This window comes from Lissotriton helveticus (genome assembly GCF_964261635.1).
Source record: "Lissotriton helveticus chromosome 1_1 unlocalized genomic scaffold, aLisHel1.1 SUPER_1_unloc_28, whole genome shotgun sequence".
Classification (NCBI taxonomy): domain Eukaryota; kingdom Metazoa; phylum Chordata; class Amphibia; order Caudata; family Salamandridae; genus Lissotriton; species Lissotriton helveticus.
The window spans coordinates 1,293,247-1,312,998 of record NW_027611668.1 but is presented as its reverse complement, the minus strand read 5'-3'; the positions used below and the strand labels follow the sequence as shown (position 1 = coordinate 1,312,998).

Genomic DNA, 19,752 nt, shown 5'->3' with positions numbered 1-19,752 from the left:
GGTGGACTGGCCATACTATACAAGGATCACCTTACTTGCAGAATCGATAATGGCAACATCAAAGATTGCGAAAGCTGCCATTTCACTCTGCAGATCTCGCCTGCAACCTCTCTCTCTGGGTTGCTAGTATATCGGCCCCCAGGCCCACTTGTCGAGTTCCCTAGCAAGCTCATCGACTACGTTACCCTTAGAGCAACCACAGCTTCTAATTTCCTTCTCCTAGGGGATCTCAATCTCCATTTTCTGGACCCCACCGACAGCACCGCAGCCGAATTGCTGACGGACCTCTCTTCGGTTGGTCTGTGCCTAATGTACCCACAAGCCACCCATGATAAAGGCCAGCTTCTGGACCGTATCTTCACTAATATCCAAGATTTCAAAACCCGTATGCCTCTTCCTCTCCCATGGACAGACCACTTTTTGATCCCCATCGACTGGCATCTCGAGACTATACCACTCCAACCGCCTAAAGCCCGAGCCCTCATCAGACGCTGGCACAAACTTGTACCGGAAGAATGGGCATCTAAACTCAGGGAATCTACCCCTCTCCCCTCTTTGGACCCCAAAACCACGGATATTGAATTTAATGACTGGCTCACCCAGTCATTGGACAGCCTCTTACCTCGATCTAGCACCCTTAAACAAGCTAAGAGAGTTAATCCCTCCCCATGGTACACCCCTGAACTGAATGTTCTACGGAAGGAATGTAAGAAGACGGAACGCGCATGGAGGAAGGACAAGTCTGCAGACAAAAAAGACGTGTTCCGGACATCCATAAGAATATATAAACTCGCGCTCCGCAACACCAAAAGCTCATTCTATGAGGAAAGAATAAAAAACTCCTCCTGCTCCGCTAGGGAAACCTTCACTGTTCTGAAAGAACTTCTTCATGTCCCTGACCCCCCAGTGAAATCCCTTGACTTTAACACTGCGGAAGATAAATGCAACAAATTGGCAAAAATTTTTGATGAGAAAATTCGAAAAATCCTCGCCTCTCTACCCCCTACCGAAGCTGATTTCACGGATGGTGACAGGGGCAATCCCCCCCCCCTTCATTAGTCCGTCCCCGGACTCCCCTGCTCCTCATCTTGACTCCTTCGGGCCGGTAACCACAGAAGAGGTAGCTGCGGTGTTTGCCACAATTAAGAGTGGCTCCCCCAGTGACCCGGTTCCCATGCGTTTCCTCAAGAAAGTTGCCCATACCATTGTCCCTCCGCTTACTGCCCTTATTAATGCCTCTCTACTCCAAGGAGAAGTCCCTTCCAGCAGGAAAGCGGCTGTTGTCAAAGGGCTCCTCAAGAAATCCTCTCTGGACCCTGAGGACCTAGCCAACTACAGGCCAATTTCCCTCCTCCCAGGGAATAGTAAAATCACGGAGAAATTAGTGAATAAAAAGCTGTCGCTATTTTTAGAATCCAACAACTTGCTCAGGAGCTCTCAGATGGGTTTCCGCCCAGGTCAGGGCACGGACACCGCCCTCCTGGCGGCAGTGGAGAAGGCCAGATACATCTTAGACACAGGAGGATCAGTGGCAGTGATCCTCCTGGACCTCAGTGCGGCCTTCGACACTGTCAACCACCAGGTTTTAATTCAGCGCCTGGGAGATATCGGAGTGAAGGGCATGGCCCTGAAATGGCTCGCGTCATTTCTCAATCACCGTTCCTTTCAAGTCTGGGAGAATGACAGCCGCTCCTCTGCAATCCCCCTCTGGTGTGGAGTGCCGCAGGGCTCGTCATTAAGCCCTACGTTATTCAACGTTTACATGTCCCCGCTGGAGGAGGTGGTCACCCCGTTTGGAGTGACGATCATCAGTTACGCTGATGACACCCAGCTAGTGGTAACCCTCTCCCACCCCAATCAAGAACCGTCCAACCTCCACAGCTGCCTTACTAAAATACATGGATGGATGAACAACTCAGCACTAAAACTTAACGGGTCCAAGACCGAAATTCTGCTTCTTGGACAAAAAGGGCCCTCCCTGCCTCCTAACATCTGGCCCGCCTGTCTAGGTGAACCCCTGGTCCCCAAAACTGAGGTCAAGAGCCTGGGAATATGGCTTGAGAAAGATTTGACCTTCAGAACCCAGGCAAAAAAACGGCGAGTATCTGCTTTGGACTTCTTAGGTCATGTAGGAAAGTGCTCCCCTTGCTCCCTCCCAACTCCCGGAAGCTGCTGATCCAAGGCCTTATTCTATCCAGGCTGGACTACAGCAATGCCATCTACCTGGGAGCCCCGAAGCCACTTTTAACACCCTACAGAGAATCCAGAATGCCGCTGCCCGACTTCTCACTGACACCCCTGCCAGAACATCAGCAAAGCCGCCCATGAAGCATCTTCACTGGCTGCCAGTCAGAGAAAGAGTGGTGTTTAAGGCTCTCTGCCTGGCACATAAACTCCTTCATAATAAAGGCCCCCCCATCCTCAAAAACTGTATCACTCCCTACAAAGCTACCAGATCACTCCAGTCAGACCACGAGAACTTCATCGTAGTACACAGAGTGAAAAAAGCCCGTTCTGGTGGACGTCGCTTTTCTGTGAACACGGCGAATCACTGGAATTCTCTCCCCCGGAAATTGAGAACAGAACCAAACCTCCTACACTTCAGATAATCTTTCAAAACTCTTCTTTTTCCCTGATCCGTTAGCATTCCTTGCTTCCGCTTCCTCTTGACTTTCTAGGTTCCAGCGCTGGGATGCTTACGGGTTACTACGCGCTCTACAAAAACCTTAAATAAAATAAAATAAAATATGAAATATGCACTAAGGTTTCTAATTCCGTATTTTAAAAAATTGTCACCTATTAATTTAACAGACGCTCTTGACTGCAAATTTAAATTGGACAATGTTGAATTGATCTTGAGCATTGGCACCTTTTTGAGAGTAGCTACGGGTGCACGGAAATCTATGTGCAATCTATGAAGTCATTTGTATTGTACTATTCACAATATGCACTTTACCTAGGTTTACTGTATTTTGCTACATTATGGATTGGATATTGCTATCTATTTCATTCAAAACATCTTTATTCGATTCGTGGAATCATAAAAGAAAAAACAATGCAATATTTATAGATACATCATTTCCGTCCAATGCCATAATCTTAGAGAAAGTAAATTGCAGATTTTTGGGTATCATTACATTTGTGCAAATACGCATTTCCATGATAAGGTGCAGTTAGTAGAATCAGTGCAAATAACATGGCCATTAGGTTCTCGGTGCAATAGACAAATAAAATAGTAAAGTACAGTGCATATGTATCATAGTTGTATTCCCAAAGGTACTTGTGCCCCTTATATGTTTATCACAGTAACAATTAAAAAAAGAAATAATAAGAACTAATACAAACAAAATACATTATAAAATATGAAATACTATATACAATAAAACGTTGCGGCGATTCAATCCTGCAATACTCAATTAATGTTCTTTTATCCTCTATTGCAGAATCCTAGATAAAATGTCAAACCCTTCTTCATTCTTATATAGTTGATAGCCAATAAAAATCTAGAAACTCCAAATACAGTAAGCTGGGTGTTATCTGTTTTTAAAATGCGTAACATATCATTAAATCTCCTGACACCCATATTCCTGCCCAACGGTACAATCCATTTTTGTCTAGCTCTCAGGTAAGTGGGGCAGAAGAACAAAACATGTGCTATATTTTCCTGCATTCCCAGCTGGCACATTTTACACTCACTATCTTTCCCCCCATTTCGGCAATTTTCCCATTTGGTTGTAAAGGACTTAACACGGAGGGTCCCATACCTGAATTTCAAGTACAATATTTTCGCCAATTGGGGTTCGATTTGGTCTAAAAATGCCTCAAAGCGGGGTGTTGGTTTAACCATCAGAATATTGTTTGTGAGTAAGCCAACTCCACAATTTTGTAAAACTTTGTGCACAGTGAAGTTCCAATAGACCCTTCTGAGTTCCCTTTTTGATTCTGCGGTCAACCTTTCTGGGTGGTGCCAGAACTCACAAAGCCCCAAGGTCAAAAGCCATCTACGTATATTAGCCAGCCATGGGAAAGTAACATGGGTTTCTAGTGCGATAAGTTCACTTAGTGCCTGCCTGTAGATATGGAGTTCATCAGTGGCCCATAACCTAAACCAATATGACATAGGCATCCACACTATGCTTGATGCGTTTTAACCCCAGATCGTACATGTAGGGGATCACCGGTGTATTTTGGGGGAGGGGGACCATCGCTCTTAGAACCCTGTTTTCTCCCACGGTTATGGTGGAGATTTGCTCTCCGCTCCACAGCTCCGAGCCATAGAGAGAAGCGGTTTAGGCCCTGGATTCATATACCTCCAATGCTGGGGTGATGGACTTGGTACCAGTTGCATGGAGCTTTTTCAAGATGGGCACTGAATTTTGCATTAAAATGGTCCCAGATTTTCTGACATGCGGGCACCATGAGAGCTTAGAATCTAGGGTCACCCCTAAGTAAACAAAAGTGTGAACCCATTCTATCACTACGCCATTCAGCAACATCTTTTTCTTAAAACTTTTGTGTGGCCTGATGGACATGTATTTTGTTTTTGATGGGTTTATTTCCAATCCTTTTTGTTTACAGTACACCACCAACTTATTCAGAAGATTTTGCAGTCCCATTGGGGTTTGTGAGAGGAGGATGTTATCATCCGCAAATGTCAGAGCACATACATGAGAGCCACCTAACTTTGGGGAATCGTGGTTTGTGTCCAATAGGAAATCCACCATATCATTAACATAGAGGAGAAACAGGGTAGGCGCCAGGACACAGCCCTGGCGGACCCTCTCCTCACCGGTATCTCCTCTGTCAACTCCCCGCCCATACCCCAGCGCACTTTTGCAAAATTATCTTCATGTAATTTTATGAGTTGCACCAGTACGTTTTTTGGGACCCCTTGATTTAGCAGATTTATCCACAGCAGATCTCTTGGAATTGAATCGAAAGCGGCCTTTAGGTCAATAAAGGCCATATACAAATTGCTGGATCTTAGTTTATTATACTTCCAGGAAATGGTTAGCAGCCTAAACACCTGATCTATGGTGCTGATTCTTTTTCTGAACCCTGCCTGTCATGGGGATAATATGTTGTTGTCAACTAGCCAGTTGTTTAGCCTGTCCAGTATCTGCTTTGAATAGACCTTTTGGGTAATGTCTATCAAGCTGATAGGTCTATAATTAGCGGGATCGTCCCTACTGCCCTTTTGTATATAGGGACAATCTCCGCGCCCTTCCATGATATAGGGATAGGCTGCCCTCTGCTAATTGCATTGCACAGTAAGTTGATATACGGTGCCCATACCTCTGGGTCATGTCTAAAGAGGTCTCCCGGGATGTTATCTGGGCTGGCTCTTTGGACGGCTTAATGGCGGCTACAGCCTACTTAGTATCTAAGATACTAAAATACAGTGGTTCAAACTCCTTGGACATTGTCAGCTCTTTAATTATGCATATTCTCGCTTGAAGGGGAACCCGAACATGCATATAAATGTGCAAAGTGTCTGAACCATGTTTTAGGATTTAGATGGTAGTCCTGGGCTGGTTTGATCGACTTATTGCCGTTTGCAACAATCCGCAAAAAAAGTGATTGATCTCCTGCCCTTGCTGCGGCTAGCAAGTCTTCCCAACCAGAGTCCTCCCAATGTCTACGTTCTTGTACAGCCTGTGCTTGCTGTGCTTGAGATTGTGTGCCTTTTGTCTGCGTTGTTTTGATTCTATGGCCTGCTGTTTTTATTTGTTCCATCCTGTAACAGTTCTCTCATGTAACCTCACTGGTTCTATTGGTTCTATTGTACGGTGCTCTGACACCTTCGGGTAAGGTCCCCGCTTTATAAGAATGCATTAAATAAATGACCTCACCTGGGGTTTCATGTGTGTGCTGTGCTCTCTGTTGTGGGTCGGGTTACAAGCGGACCCGTGGATGAACAACTGCGCATGCGTCAAGGACAGACACTGCTTCCCACAGCGCGGGTTTAAGCGGCATTGGATTAGCTGCGCATGCTCGGAGGACAGACACTGCTTCCCGCTGCGGAACGAGGGTTAAATAGGGCCTTGTGTGAACAACTGCGCATGCGCCAAGGACAGACATTTCTTCCCACAGTGCGGGCTAAAGAGGCTTTGGATTAGGTGCGCATGCTCGGAGGACAGACGTTGTCTCCCGCTGCGGAGCGAGGGTTAAAGAGGGCCTGTGGATGAACAACTGCGCATGCGCGGCGGACAGACGCCGATGTTACTACAATCCAACTTCAGAAGTCGATGCAAGAAAGATTTCATTTAGTTCACAGCACAGGAGCGCAGTAAAGGGCGACAGCTCAGAGCCAGCACAGGTGGGACTCAAAGAAGCACAAGAATGCCAGTGTCCGCGCGGGGACACAATGAATGAGATATAACTGCCTCCCGCCGCAGAGCACGAGGCGCCTCGCGTCACAGCACGGGGTGAGAGGTATGTAAATGCAGAGCTCCTCGGTCCGCTCCTCTGGGGGAAATATCTTTCCTCTGCGCAGGCGCAGTGAGACTGAGTGTTCTCTGTGCAGGGCAGTTCACAGTCCGTACCCCGTGCAAGGTCCTAACTCGGCGATAGGACGTCGTGTCTTCGCTCCGCACATGCGCAGCTGTGACGCGCGGTTCTGCGCGTGCCCAGAAGTGAGACGCATTGTTTTGTTTTGTTGAGCTCGCGCGTCACTCGGTGGGGAATAACACACCGGGCCCCACTCCTCACCGGGGCTCAAGCAGAGGTGAGGGGGGCCTCTGACCCCGGGGTGACTCTCGAGCGCGGGGGCATCTTCAGGACACTGAGAGTCCACACTCAGGGCAGGGGCTGCAGTGCTGTCCAGACTCTGAACTGCGTCATACATGTGTGACTTAAGAAAAGAAAGTACATTCAAATCAACAGTTCCACCATCTTTATAAAACAATGTACATATGCCAGCATAGAACAACTGTATAGAGCGTTTTCCTACTCTGCTTTCCTGTGTGTCTGTCTGTGTCTGTGTGTGTGTCTGTCTGTGTCTGTGTGTGTGTGTCTGTGTCTGTGTGTCTGTGTGTGTGTGTCTGTGTGTCTCTGTCTGTGTGTGTCATTGTGTGTGTCTGTGTGTGTGTCTGTGTGTGTCTGTCTGTGTGTCTCTGTCTGTGTGTGTCATTGTGTGTGTCTGTGTGTGTGTCTGTGTGTGTCAGTGTGTGTGTCTGTGTGTCTGTCTGTGTGTGTCTGTGTGGTGTGTGTGTGTGTGTGTCTGTGTGTCTGTGTGTCTGTGTGTGTCTGTGTGGTGTGTGTGTGTGTGTGTCTGTGTGTCTGTCTGTGTGTGTCTGTCTGTGTGTCTGTGTGTGTGTCTGTCTGTGTGTCTGTTGGTCTCTGTGTGTCTGTCTCCCATTCCCTGTAGGTAAAGTATGCAGCTCCCCGTTCTAGAAGAGTCAGTCAAGAGGGAGCACACTGCATTGAATAATTTCTTGGTATACACTTTTTATTAGTATTACAGGAAATCACAATGATTGATTGTCTCTTTTGTATTCTTCTTTCCCACAGGGTCTTCCACTTCAGTCCCTTAGTTGAGCCTCGGCCGCCGTCGTCCCTCGGACAGAAGGAAAAGACTCAGGTAAGTGTTTTTGCTTTATGGTTTAGCCAAGGGAGGATGTGAGGGATAAATTATAGCCATGCATAAATGTGAAGGAAGGGGGTAGAGGTTGGAGCAACCAAAAGAAAAAGAGTAGCCGATGATTTCTGCTCTTGTCTTTCTTTTCCGTCTCACTTATTTCCTTTTCCCTGGGTCCCTTTTACCCCTCAGCCTCCCCTCCTGTCCCTCTCTGACGCAGCCCCTTTCCAAGAGTCCCGTAGACGCCCACGCGCCTGTAAGAGCCACGTCACTCCGGGGCCATGGCGTGGTGACTCCATGTCCTTCAGTGAGGTCTGATCTCCTTCTGTTTCGACTTTCCCTCCTCCGCCAGGTTCGGGTGTTCCGCTCGCCAACAAGCTGTTACCTCCCCAAGGCTCCAGTTCTCTCTCTCAGAAGGCTGTTCGGTGTTCTCCGTTTTTCCGGGCTTCCCTGCTGGTTTCTCCGCCTTAGGTTATGGCTCACTTGATCTCGTGGAATGCCTTTCTGACAGCTTGGGGAGGATTTACCAAGTCTTAGTTCCTTTTCTCTTTCTTCAGTAGGTCGGTTAGTGGTGCTGCTATTTCAGAATAATTGGGTTTAAACCGGCGGTAGTAGCCTTGTAAGCACAAAAAGGATCTAATGCCTTTTTTGGTGGTAAGGAAGAGGGTGTCTAAGACTGTTCCCAATTTCTCTTGTTGCAGAGCGATAGCCCCATCTCCCAATAAATAGCCCAAATATTTGACTTTGGTGAAGGTTATCCTGGTCTTTTTGGAGTTCACGTGGAGCCCTGCAGTCCTAAGTGCTTGGAATATCTTCCCACAATGGACGAGATGTAGTTCCCAGTTAAGGCTAAATATTATGATATCGTCTATGAAGGCTAAGGAGTACTCTTGATGTTGGGAGCAAACTTTGTTCATAAGTCTTTGGAACGTCGCTGGTGCTCTGTGTAACCCAAAAGGCAGTGCAGTAAACTCGTATAGCCTATTAGAGGTGCTAAAGCCGTTTTTTTCTTGGTCTTCCTGTTTAAGTGCTAATAGTCTTTTGTAAGATAGAATGTGGTTATATATTGGGCTAAGCCTAATTTCTCGATTCATCGACTCTTGGTAATGGGTATGAGTGAAATTTCGAGATGGCATTGACTGCTCGGACGTTTATACAAAAACGGATGGAACCATCAGGTTTCAGAACTATGACAATGGGGGAGACCAGTTACTGCTGGAAGGTTTTATGACTCCTAGTTGTAACATGCTCTCTATTTCGTCAGGAACTGCGTCCCGCCTAACGCCTGGTATTCTGTAGGGGTTTTGTTTTATTACTTTATTTGGTGGGGTAACAATGGCATGCTGGAGTATTGTTGATTTTCCCAGGAGGTCGGAAAAGATGGAGGAGAAGGACTCTAAGAGGGTCTGAAGAGACACTTTTTGTTCCTCTGTAAGATGTTCCTTTATGGGCAAGTTATTCAATGTTGAAGGAATGGGTTTTGAGTCAGACAACACGTAATGGGTGTCTTTGGGGAGGGGTCCCAACCATTTCTTTAGTAGATTTATGTGGTATATCTGGGTTTTGTTTGAGGAAAGGCGTAACCGGTAAGTAGTGAGGCCTACCCTTTCAGCACCGTCATATGGTCCCTTCCATTCTGCCAGTTTTTGGCGTATAGAGGAAGGTAGGAATAGGAGCACCCAGTCATGGACCTGTAACTGTTGTCACCTCTTTCCTTTATTGTAAGACATCTGCTGGCTTCTTTGAGCTTTTTCTAGGTTTTTGTGAGCAAAATCTCGCAATTTCTGTATGCGGTTTCTTAGACTTTGGGTGTATTCTAGATGGTGTTGTGTCTCTTCTTGTTTCTCTTGTTCCCACGCTTCTCTTGTCATTTCTAGCAAGGTTTGTGGCTGTCTCCCGTAAAGAAGTTCAAAGGGAGAACAACCCAAGCTTTTCTAAACCTGGCTCCAAATAACAAAGAGGGCGAGTGGCAACAACATGTCCCATTCTTTCCCTTCGGTGGTTAGCATTTTCTTCATGGTTAGATTGAAGGTGGCGTTATATCGCTTGCACAGACCCTCTGTCTGAGGGTAATAAGCCGATGTTTTTATTTGGGTAATTTTCAAGGTTTTACAGACTTGTTTCATTAAACGAGAAACAAAGGGGGTACCCTGGTCTGTCAAAATCTCTCTTGGAAATCCTACCCTCGAAAACAATTTTAGTAACTTTTCACTGATGTTTTTTTCGTGCTTGGTGTTTGTAGGGGAAATGCTTCTGGGTGTCGAGTTGCGTAATCGACAATAACCAGTATATAGATATATCATCTTTTTGATTTTGGGAGAGGACCCACTAAATCCATACTTATCCTCTTATAAGTAAAGCACTGGGTGTACAAGCGAGTCCGAACATTAGGGTGAATACTATTTTATCATACCCGTGCACCATCCATTGATTACACCCACCAACTATTAAAACGACGAATCCATGCCAGGACTGTCCAACATGCATGGAAATTAAGAGTGCCCTGACAATGTACGCGGTCTAAAAAAAACGCAAGTTAAATTGTCAAAGCAGACTTGATACTCTCGTCATAAGGAAAGTTAAGTTGCCAAAAAACATTAAACGAGGAAGGATTGCTTTTAATGGGACACGGCTCCATTGCATATTATGTTGCTCTGGGTAAACCGGTCAGTAGTAGGAATCTAGCTGGACACCGGCATGGTGAACAATGCCCTTCCGGGCTGCTCATTCCCCTGCGTGCTCGTCGTTCAGCTCAGAGTCCACGTGGCCTTCACCTCTATCACACACACTCACAGCTCTTTCTGCTCCGGGCATTCTGAATGTAACCAAAAGTTGAGTTCACTCACTGCCATGATGAGCTCGAAGGGATGGTTGTACACCCGCACCGGGGACTAGTACTTTAAAAGAACTAGTCCTCGTGGTGGGCCACCATGAACTCTAAGGCCGTGGCAGACATAAGACATAGTTAGGTAAATAGCAGGCCCACGGGCACCGCCCTCTTTCTTTTGTTAACAAATCAAAGCTCCCCTTCAGTTCTAGGCCTCTCCCCAGCCTTTACACCTGCAGCGGCGGGTAGTGCTGTGTGTTTAACCACATGGCAGGGTCACAACTGGCCGCAGGCTGGGCACACCTTGAGTGACCCACACCTTTCTGTTCCCTTCAAATATTTATTTTCACTTATCCGTGCAGCTTTCCCACACGGTGTTTGTGCCTCGCCGTCTTTGGAATTCAGCAGCCGGTGGACCCGAGCTTTTAATTATTAATTAAGTGACCGTGCGTACTTGCCAGTTACATCCAAGTGTGTACCTAAGAACGTCTCAGTGTAGCTAAACAATGTCCCAGCCTCCCCACCCTACCAGAGAGGCAAAACCATTACTATCCAGAAACAGTGCAGTACCAATAGTTTCTCTGCATCGCTGAAAAACAACCATAAATAGTACTTACTAAATTCACACAACAATTATAAGGTGAACACCATTAGGGGTGGTGGCAGCGGCCCTACAGCTACGTGGCAATAAAAAATGATACTATAAAGTGATTGAATGAAATCCCAACTTATTAAAGTCTCCATGTAAAGAAAGACCATATTAACAGTTTAGCCATGCCCAGATCCCGAGAATAGTTCCATACTGACGTCTGAACCACTCTGCGGAGGGGGAAGTCTTTTGTCCTCAGCTGGGCGTTTGTTGTTAAGTTTGTAAGTGTTAGTAACAAAAGAGAGAGTGAGGGAAAAAATATATACAGGCACTATGTGAGGTGGGAACTCCTGGTCCCCCAAGCAATTTACAAAAAACAATAGAGGAGTAACCCCTCGTGGACAGAGAGTTATCTCTCTGATTATGAGCTTACGTGCTCTAATCAGCACAATATGACCCAACCTGTTGCTGGATAATGCATATCCTTATAGAAGACCCCTCACTCACCAACCTAGTTGGTGACATGCTTCATCATTGGGGTCCCACCCCATAGGCCGAGTGCCTATAGGGTGTGCTGCGACACCTGACTACAGTGGAGCTGGTTAATTTTCTTTTATGTGTTCAAATCTATCAAAAAATGTATTTTTATAAAAAGGGCCAACACTACTCACTGCAAGTATTTTATTCTTGAGTGCTTGAACCCTTGTTAAAATTAAGTGTGGCACCTGTGCCTAATTAGGTAGGCTTTGGTGTCAAAAGTAGTGTTAAAAAATATATATAAAAATAGCAAAAGTGTGCTATGTGAATGTGAATCTTACAAAACTATTGGTTAAAAAGGTCTACATGTTTCAACCCATATATTTACTCAAGGGTTTTCGTCAGGACCGTGGTGTTTTGAACTGGGTGTTCCGCTCTCGCTAAGGAGCGTCCTGCCCTAGTTCAAATAGGAGACCGCAAATTGCGGTTTCGTGAAAAAAGTGTGTTTTCCTTTTTTGGGAAAAACGCTTAGATGCGGAACTACCGCTTCATGGGCACCAGCGTTACCAAGACGACAAAAGTCCGTCTCTTGCAACTTCTGATCGTCAGACCGAAAACCTACTTGGTTCCTGCTTGACGTGCCCCGTGGAATGATTCCTTAGCGAGAGCGGACCACCCAGTTCAAAACACCACTGTCCTGACGAAAACCCTTGAGTAAATATATGGGTTGAAACATGTAGACCTTTTTAACTAATAGTTTTGTAAGATTCACATTCACATAGCACACTTTTGCTATTTTTATATATATTTTTTAACACTACTTTTGACACCAAAGCCTACCTAATAAGGCACAGGTGCCACACTTAATTTTAACAAGGGTTCAAGCACTCAAGAATAAAATACTTGCAGTGAGTAGTGTTGGCCCTTTTTATAAAAATACATTTTTTGATAGATTTGAACACATAAAAGAAAATTAACCAGCTCCACTGTAGTCAGGTGTCGCAGCACACCCTATAGGCACTCGGCCTATGGGGTGGGACCCCAATGATGAAGCATGTCACCAACTAGGTTGGTGAGTGAGGGGTCTTCTATAAGGATATGCATTATCCAGCAACAGGTTGGGTCATATTGTGCTAATTAGAGCACGTAAGCTCATAATCAGAGAGATAACTCTCTGTCCACGAGGGGTTACTCCTCTATTGTTTTTTGTAAGTTTGTAAGTGTGACAGAACTCCTGCACCTCCGTAGGATTGTCAAAGACACAGGCTCTCCCATTGATCTCAACACGTAACCGAGATGGATAGAGCAGTCCTAGATTTCTGAGTGTTGCCTTAACTCCAGTGTATTTCCGCCTGGCCTCCTGTACCATGATTGTAAAGTCTGGGTATAGGGACAGCTTGGAGCCCTGCCATACCCTTTCGCCCGGTTCTCCTGCCAGGTGCAGGGCCGTGTCTCGATCCCTAAAGTTCATGACACGGGCAGTGATGGGTCTGGGCGGGCATCCAGGATTGGGCCTTGGACCGAGTGATCTATTAGCGCGTCCTATCACAAAGCCCATAGTGAAGACTTCTCTACAAAACAAGTCTATCAGGATTGTTTCTACCAAGGTGTCCATGCGACCAGTGGCTGTCGATTCCGGAACACCCAAAATGTGCACGCTATTTTGGCGACTGTGCACCTCTAAGTCCTCTTTCTTGATCGCGACGTCTTTGAGGTAACGTTCCATTCGGCTAAGCCTTTTCAAGGATTGCGCCGTTCCATCTCCTAGATCTGATGTATGCGATTCCAACACATCGAGTTTTCTGTCGTGAACTTGGATCTTCGATCCCAGATCCGCCATGTGCTTATCTAGTGCATCAAATTGCACATCTAGGGCTCTGAACCCCGCTCTCATCTCTTGTAGCAGGGAACCTAATTGGTTGGTATCACCCTCTAGTGTTGTGTCTTTCTGGCCACCTTCCGCCATGTTGTCAGGGTCTTCTTGGGCTACTTCGGTGACCTTTTCGAAAGGGAGAAGATGCTGTTTGGGGTCTTTGCGGCCCATACCGCAGTTCCACCCGCCAAGTATTAATTAGGCCCAATGCCAGAGTCTTCTGGTTATGGCCGCAGAGCAGGTGCAAGTAGCTGGCGAAGAGAGATTAGGCAAGCAGAACTGATCAGCAAGGAATGGGGATCCAACCCGTGTTTGTATTTTCCTGGCAACAGGGGAGGTTTTGGCTATTTCACTATTGTCTCCCACAATGGAGCTTCTGGCGCAGCAGTGGTCGAGGCACAGTACTTCCACGGAGCAGGTTGTTTGAAGACAAGGCAATGTGCAGTGGGCAGTTTATGTTTCAAGTTTGCTGCAGCATAAATTGGTGGCTGGGGCGGAGACACTGCTGAGATTTGGATTCCGTTTTTCGCTCCGGGAGCAGCGCAGCCACGCCAGGAAGTGTTACAACAATGGAGCCCTGCGGGGGAAGAGAGGGAGAACAGCGCAGGCCGCGGCCGAGTGAGTGCATATGCGGGGAGGAGATCCCCAAGGGCCCTTTGGAAATGCTGTACCAGGTGTCGACGGGGGAGCGATCACATGCACCGTCCCTGTGTGCCCCCGCGATCAGCGCAGACATAAGAGTGCCGCGCTTGGACCGTCGGAGGTCAAACGGACCTCCCGCCAGTACCGAGCACCGCTTTGCCCACAATGTGGCCACTCAACGCTCCGGCCCGTGGCCCGGTGACTCACAGCACCCCAGCTGCTGGCTCAGTCCCTCCTTCGCCGTACCCGGAGTCTCCTCATATCGTCGATTCCGCCATCTTGAAAGTCGTCCGTCTGCCTGGAGTCGCCGATTTCTGCTGTTCCGGTGGTTTTCTCGCAGCACCGCAGTGAGACTTTTAATCAGGATCCCTTCCGCTGCATTTAGGCGTCTTTTCCCTGCCTGGTAGCCTCGCTGGATAGCGGGACATCACGTTGTTGCAACGACTGCTGGCAGAGCTTCAAAGCCGAGCGGCCATCTTGGTCTCTGCCTTGGCCACGCCTCTTACCTCTTCTTCAGCCCTAGTGCCACTGTGCCTGCTGCACTAACAATAGATGTGCCTATGTTCTCTGTCCTAGGAGCATTTTGAACTTTGACCCCTAGCCTTCGGTGCCCTGAGAGTTGGGTGCACTACGCTGTTTACATTTATGTGCCCTGATGTGACTCCATCTGCCCTCATATGAACCATACATTAGATAAGACCCTTTCAACTCTGCGATCCGGAAGGGCCTCTCTGAAACCTGATATGCAGAGAATATATATAAGAAAACAAAGCAAGAGAGAAACTGGGGATATAAAAAAGAGTGAATGTTGTTGAAAAACAGAACGAGAAACAGCAAAGGAGAAACAAAGTTTATGAAGTGCGTGTGTGATTAGGGTGACCAGGTGCCCCGGATTTACCAGGACAACCCCAGTTTTTCAAATTTCCAGAAATTTGTCTTGTGTACCTGTTTTCATAGAGGGCTAACTGAAAGAGGCATATTTTTAAGTATTCCAAAGGAGGACTGGCTAGTTTCTGTTATCAGAAAGCAATTGAATTAGCCGGTATGAAACGGTGTTTAAAATGGCATTTTATTTATTTCCTTGGCATTTCGATGTTGATAAGCACTGTCTTCCCATACCCCTCAGTTGATTTATCCACCATTCTCCTTATGTATATGGGGAATATTCACCATTCTCCTTATGTATATGGGGAATATTCACCATTCTCCTTATGTATATGGGGAATATTCACCATTCTCCCTATGTACATGGGGAATATTCACCATTCTCCTCATGTATATGGGGAATATTCACATTCTCCTTATGTATATGGGGAATATTCACCATTCTCCTTATGTATATGGGGAATATTCACCATTCTCCTTATGTACATGGGGAATATTCACCATTCTCCTTATGTACATTGGGAATATTCACCATTATCCTTATGTATATGGGGAATATTCACCATTCTCCTTATGTATATGGGGAATATTCACAATTCTCCTCATGTATATGGGGAATATTCACCATTCTCCTTATGTATATGGGGAATATTCACCATTCTCCTTATGTATATGGGGAATATTCACCATTCTCCTGATGTATATGGGGAATATTCACCATTCTCCTTATGTACATGGGGAATATTCACCATTCTCCTTATGTACATTGGGAATATTCACCATTCTCCTTATGTATATGGGGAATATTCACCATTCTCCTTATGTATATGGGGAATATTCACCATTCTCCTTATGTATACGGGGAATATTCACATTCTCCTTATGTATATGGGGAATATTCACCATTCTCCTTATGTATATGGGGAATATTCACATTCTCCTTATGTATATGGGGAATATTCACCATTCTCCTTATGTATATGGGGAATATTCACCATTCTCCTTATGTATATGGGGAATATTCACCATTATCCTTATGTATATGGGGAATATTCACCATTCTCCTTATGTATATGGGGAATATTCACCATTCTCCTTATGTATATGGGGAATATTCACCATTCTCCTTATGTATATGGGGAATATTCACCATTCTCCTTATGTATATGGGGAATATTCACCATTCTCCTTATGTACATGGGGAATATTCACCATTCTCCTTATGTACATGGGGAATATCCACCATTCTCCTTATGTATATGGGGAATATTCACCATTCTCCTTATGTATATGGGGAATATTCACCATTCTCCTTATGTATATGGGGAATATTCACCATTCTCCTTATGTATATGGGGAATATTCACCATTCTCCTTATGTATATGGGGAATATTCACCATTCTCCTTATGTATATGGGGAATATTCACCATTCTCCTTATGTATATGGGGAATATTCACCATTCTCCTTATGTATATGGGGAATATTCACCATTCTCCTTATGTACATGGGGAATATTCACCATTCTCCTTATGTACATGGGGAATATCCACCATTCTCCTTATGTATATGGGGAATATTCACCATTCTCCTTATGTATATGGGGAATATTCACCATTCTCCTTATGTATATGGGGAATATTCACATTCTCCTTATGTATATGGGGAATATTCACCATTCTCCTTATGTATATGGGGAATATTCACCATTCACCATTCTCCTTATGTATATGGGGAATATTCACCATTCTCCTTATGTATATGGGGAATATTCACCATTCTCCTTATGTATATGGGGAATTAGCTGTCCAGCGGGTTTTCACAACGGATGTATGATGGTACAACGCATGCTTTTACCACGCATGCTGTTACAACGCAGTTTTTACTACGCAAACCTTTACAACGCATAGCGCTTTGGGGTGCTGGATAGCGAATAGTTTAATTTAGTATTCCAACTCCAGTCTCCGTGGACACTAGGGAAGGTGTTGGATAGTAAATTAAATCTATTCCCTATCCTAGAGCGCCCCCCAGCGCAATGCGTTGTAATGGTTTTCGTTGTAAAACCTGCGTTGTAAAAGCACTGCGTTGTAAAAGTTTCGTTGTAAAGGATGTTTCCCTTTCACAACCACTCATAATCTCATTTTGACTGGTAACTCCTTTTACTATTCGACCTAGGATTTCCTAAGCCATCGATAATGAGGCTCCTAACATATGTACATTATATCCTTATCGTCTTCTTTAGTCATTTGTGCATGTCCTTTAGCAGTAAAGATATATTTGTTATTTTGCTGTGGAGTGTACCCTGCATGCTACACTCGCAGTGATTCTTGTCGGTGGATGATACTCTGGGCACTTACGGATGGATCTTAAGGAAGCAGGTTTTTGAGATCGCGCCACATACTGGGTCCAGGTGGATTCTGATTCCTCACAATTCTTACAGGCCGGGCACAGGGGAAAAAACGTGTACACTGGAATGTCACAATTTTGGTTTAGAATCCAGGTCTCTGGGTTTGGCACTTTAACTCTTAGCTCCATGTTCAAACATTTGTTCTTTTTATCATCACACAAGGATCTGTTCAGCCCCTGCTTGTCTTCCAAATTTCAGCTCCTGTGATTGTGCCAGTGAAGGAAGAAGAAAAGGAAGCGGTGCGCCTCTTGAATGATAAGGGTTCAAGGAGTAGAAACAGCAGTAACCAAGCAAGTAAGTGACAATTTACACATATGTTATCATCAACCTAATGATAAGGCATAGAGAATTCTCCCCACACATACATGTGCTTGAACACACAGAGACATGCATGCACATGAACATATCTGCACATCAAAAGACATTCTCTTCATGATGCACATACAGAGGAGGAGGGACGGGTCAAACATTTTGGAAACATCTTTTTAAATGTGAATGAGTCTAAGACTGAGAATTTTAATATGCAGTAGACAAATAACTTGTTGTTAAAGTTGGTGTTGGGAAGTAGTGCAAGCCTTGGATCAGACATGTCTGTTGAAGGCCCCTGGACCGAATATGCCTCATTATCCCTCAGTCTTTTTCCCCGCAAGGAATTATAACGCGGTCGTTACAACGACCGCGTTGTAATTCCGCATACCATTACCCCGCAAGTCGTAACAACGACTTGCGGAGGGGGGGTGGGGCGCTGGATGTTGGGATAGTCAAATTTACTATTCCAACCCTAGTCTTTACGGACACTAGGGAAGGTGTTTGATTTTAAATCCAACACCTTTCCCCCCCCCGCAAGTCGTTGTTCCGACTTGCGAAGTAATGGTATGCGGAATTATAACATTGTAACTACCGCGTTATAATTCCCTGTGGGGAAAAAGTTTCGTGGTAAACGTTGTTTACCCCTTGGACCTTATGGGATCCCAACGGATATCTTCCTTGAGACTTAAGATGTGTGGGACCAATACTGTATTCAATGTGGTAGCTAAATTAGGACTGCTTAGATCGTGGAAACACTATCATTGTCGCGATATACAAAAAGGGTGATAGATCGGGCGCAAAAAATTATAGGCCTATGTCCCTAATTGATGGTGCAGCAAAACTGATGGTTAGAGTATTGCTAAATAGGTTAGAGGAATGGCCAAGAGGGAAAAAGGTCCTTTCGGAGGCCTAGTACAGCTTTAGAAAGGGCAAAAGAACAATTGATCAGTGTTTAAACCTCTCCATGATAATCTCTAAATATACGATTGCAAAAAAAGGGTCCGCTCTGCATGGCCTTCATGGACTTCTCCGCTGAGTTTTGACTTTGTGGTTCCCAGCAAACTATGAGCGATCATGGAGAGCATGGGAGTTGATCCTGCCATTATTACCCTCTTAAGTCAGCTAAATCTTGGTGCAAATGTGTGTGTCCGTTATGGCAGAGAAGGGGAGTGCACAAAACCCTTAATGTTAAAAGAGGTGTGAGGCAGGAGTGCGTCCTTGCTCCCTTTTTGCTCTCTCTATACTAATAAGTTGGACGGGTTACTGGGAGAAAGGGTCCGGACGCCCTATGGGTCGAGACATCCCCTCTCCCGATGCGCCTCTATGCAGCTGATGCAGTGCTTCTGGCCAGAACGCCTTGGCACTGCAGAAGCTCATAGAGGAGTATACCAGATTTATGGCCACCGAGGATCAGCGCGTATACAAATACAAATCTTATGTGATCACTGCAGGCAGTACATCAGAATGAGCCTTAATATTTTATATAGATGTAAATGTAAATCCAGTATTTGTAAAGCGCACAGCTACCCGTAGGCATCCCGGCGCTGGGGGCCGTCAGGAAGATTAAGCAAGCTATTGCCCAGAGTCACATGGTGCTGGGCAGACCCCTGCCGCCGGTGATCGAACCGTGAAACCCAGCATCTGGCGTCAGTCGCCCTGGCCGCTGCGCCACACCTCTTCCCTAGGAAGGTGGAAGTGGTAGACACATGCTCGTATTTGAGGTCCTCTGCGATAAGAAATCGTCATGGGAAAATATGGTTTCATACATAGTGGCCCTTCTGGAGAATAGTATTGCAGCCATTTGTAAATTTTCAAACAAACTGGGTGCTAAAGCAATTCCTGAGATCCTGAATATCTGCTTGGCCAAAGAAAAAGCTATCGCTACCTATTGGACATTGGTCTGAGGTATGATGGATGTAGAACCACTGCAGCAGGTATATCTAACAAATACCATATTTCATTTCATGCATTCTGTAAAAGATTGTTACCACTTCCTCGCACCTGCACTAGGGAGAGGGGTTGGCCTAACGGCTAAGGCGCTCGACCTCGGACCTGGGTATCTGGGTTCGAGTCTCGGTAACGACGCCAAAAACCTCCTGTGATTCTGGGCAAATCACTTAATCTCCCCGTGCCTAAAATGAAAGTGTGTCCTCATGTAACGTAA

At 45.6% G+C, this 19,752-nt stretch overlaps 2 protein-coding genes across 5 annotated transcripts in view; one reads left to right on the top strand and one right to left on the bottom strand.

The window, feature by feature from the left end:
- LOC144805825 (uncharacterized) overlaps positions 1 to 19,752 on the bottom strand; it is a 280,069-nt gene that overhangs the window by 46,644 nt on the left and 213,673 nt on the right. The window lies entirely within an intron of this gene.
- The window catches only part of LOC144805819 (uncharacterized), a 76,432-nt gene continuing 62,907 nt past the window's right edge, over positions 6,228 to 19,752 (top strand). For 2 of the 4 annotated variants that reach the window (XM_078672300.1, XM_078672297.1), the window contains exons 1-3: positions 6,630 to 6,727; positions 7,513 to 7,582; positions 17,478 to 17,573. The gene's annotated coding sequence lies outside the window, so the exon portion shown is untranslated. Of the gene's footprint in view, positions 6,436 to 6,629; positions 6,728 to 6,874; positions 6,909 to 7,512; positions 7,583 to 17,477; positions 17,574 to 19,752 lie in introns of those variants that run through there. The other 2 variants (XM_078672299.1, XM_078672298.1) reach the window with 2 other exon arrangements.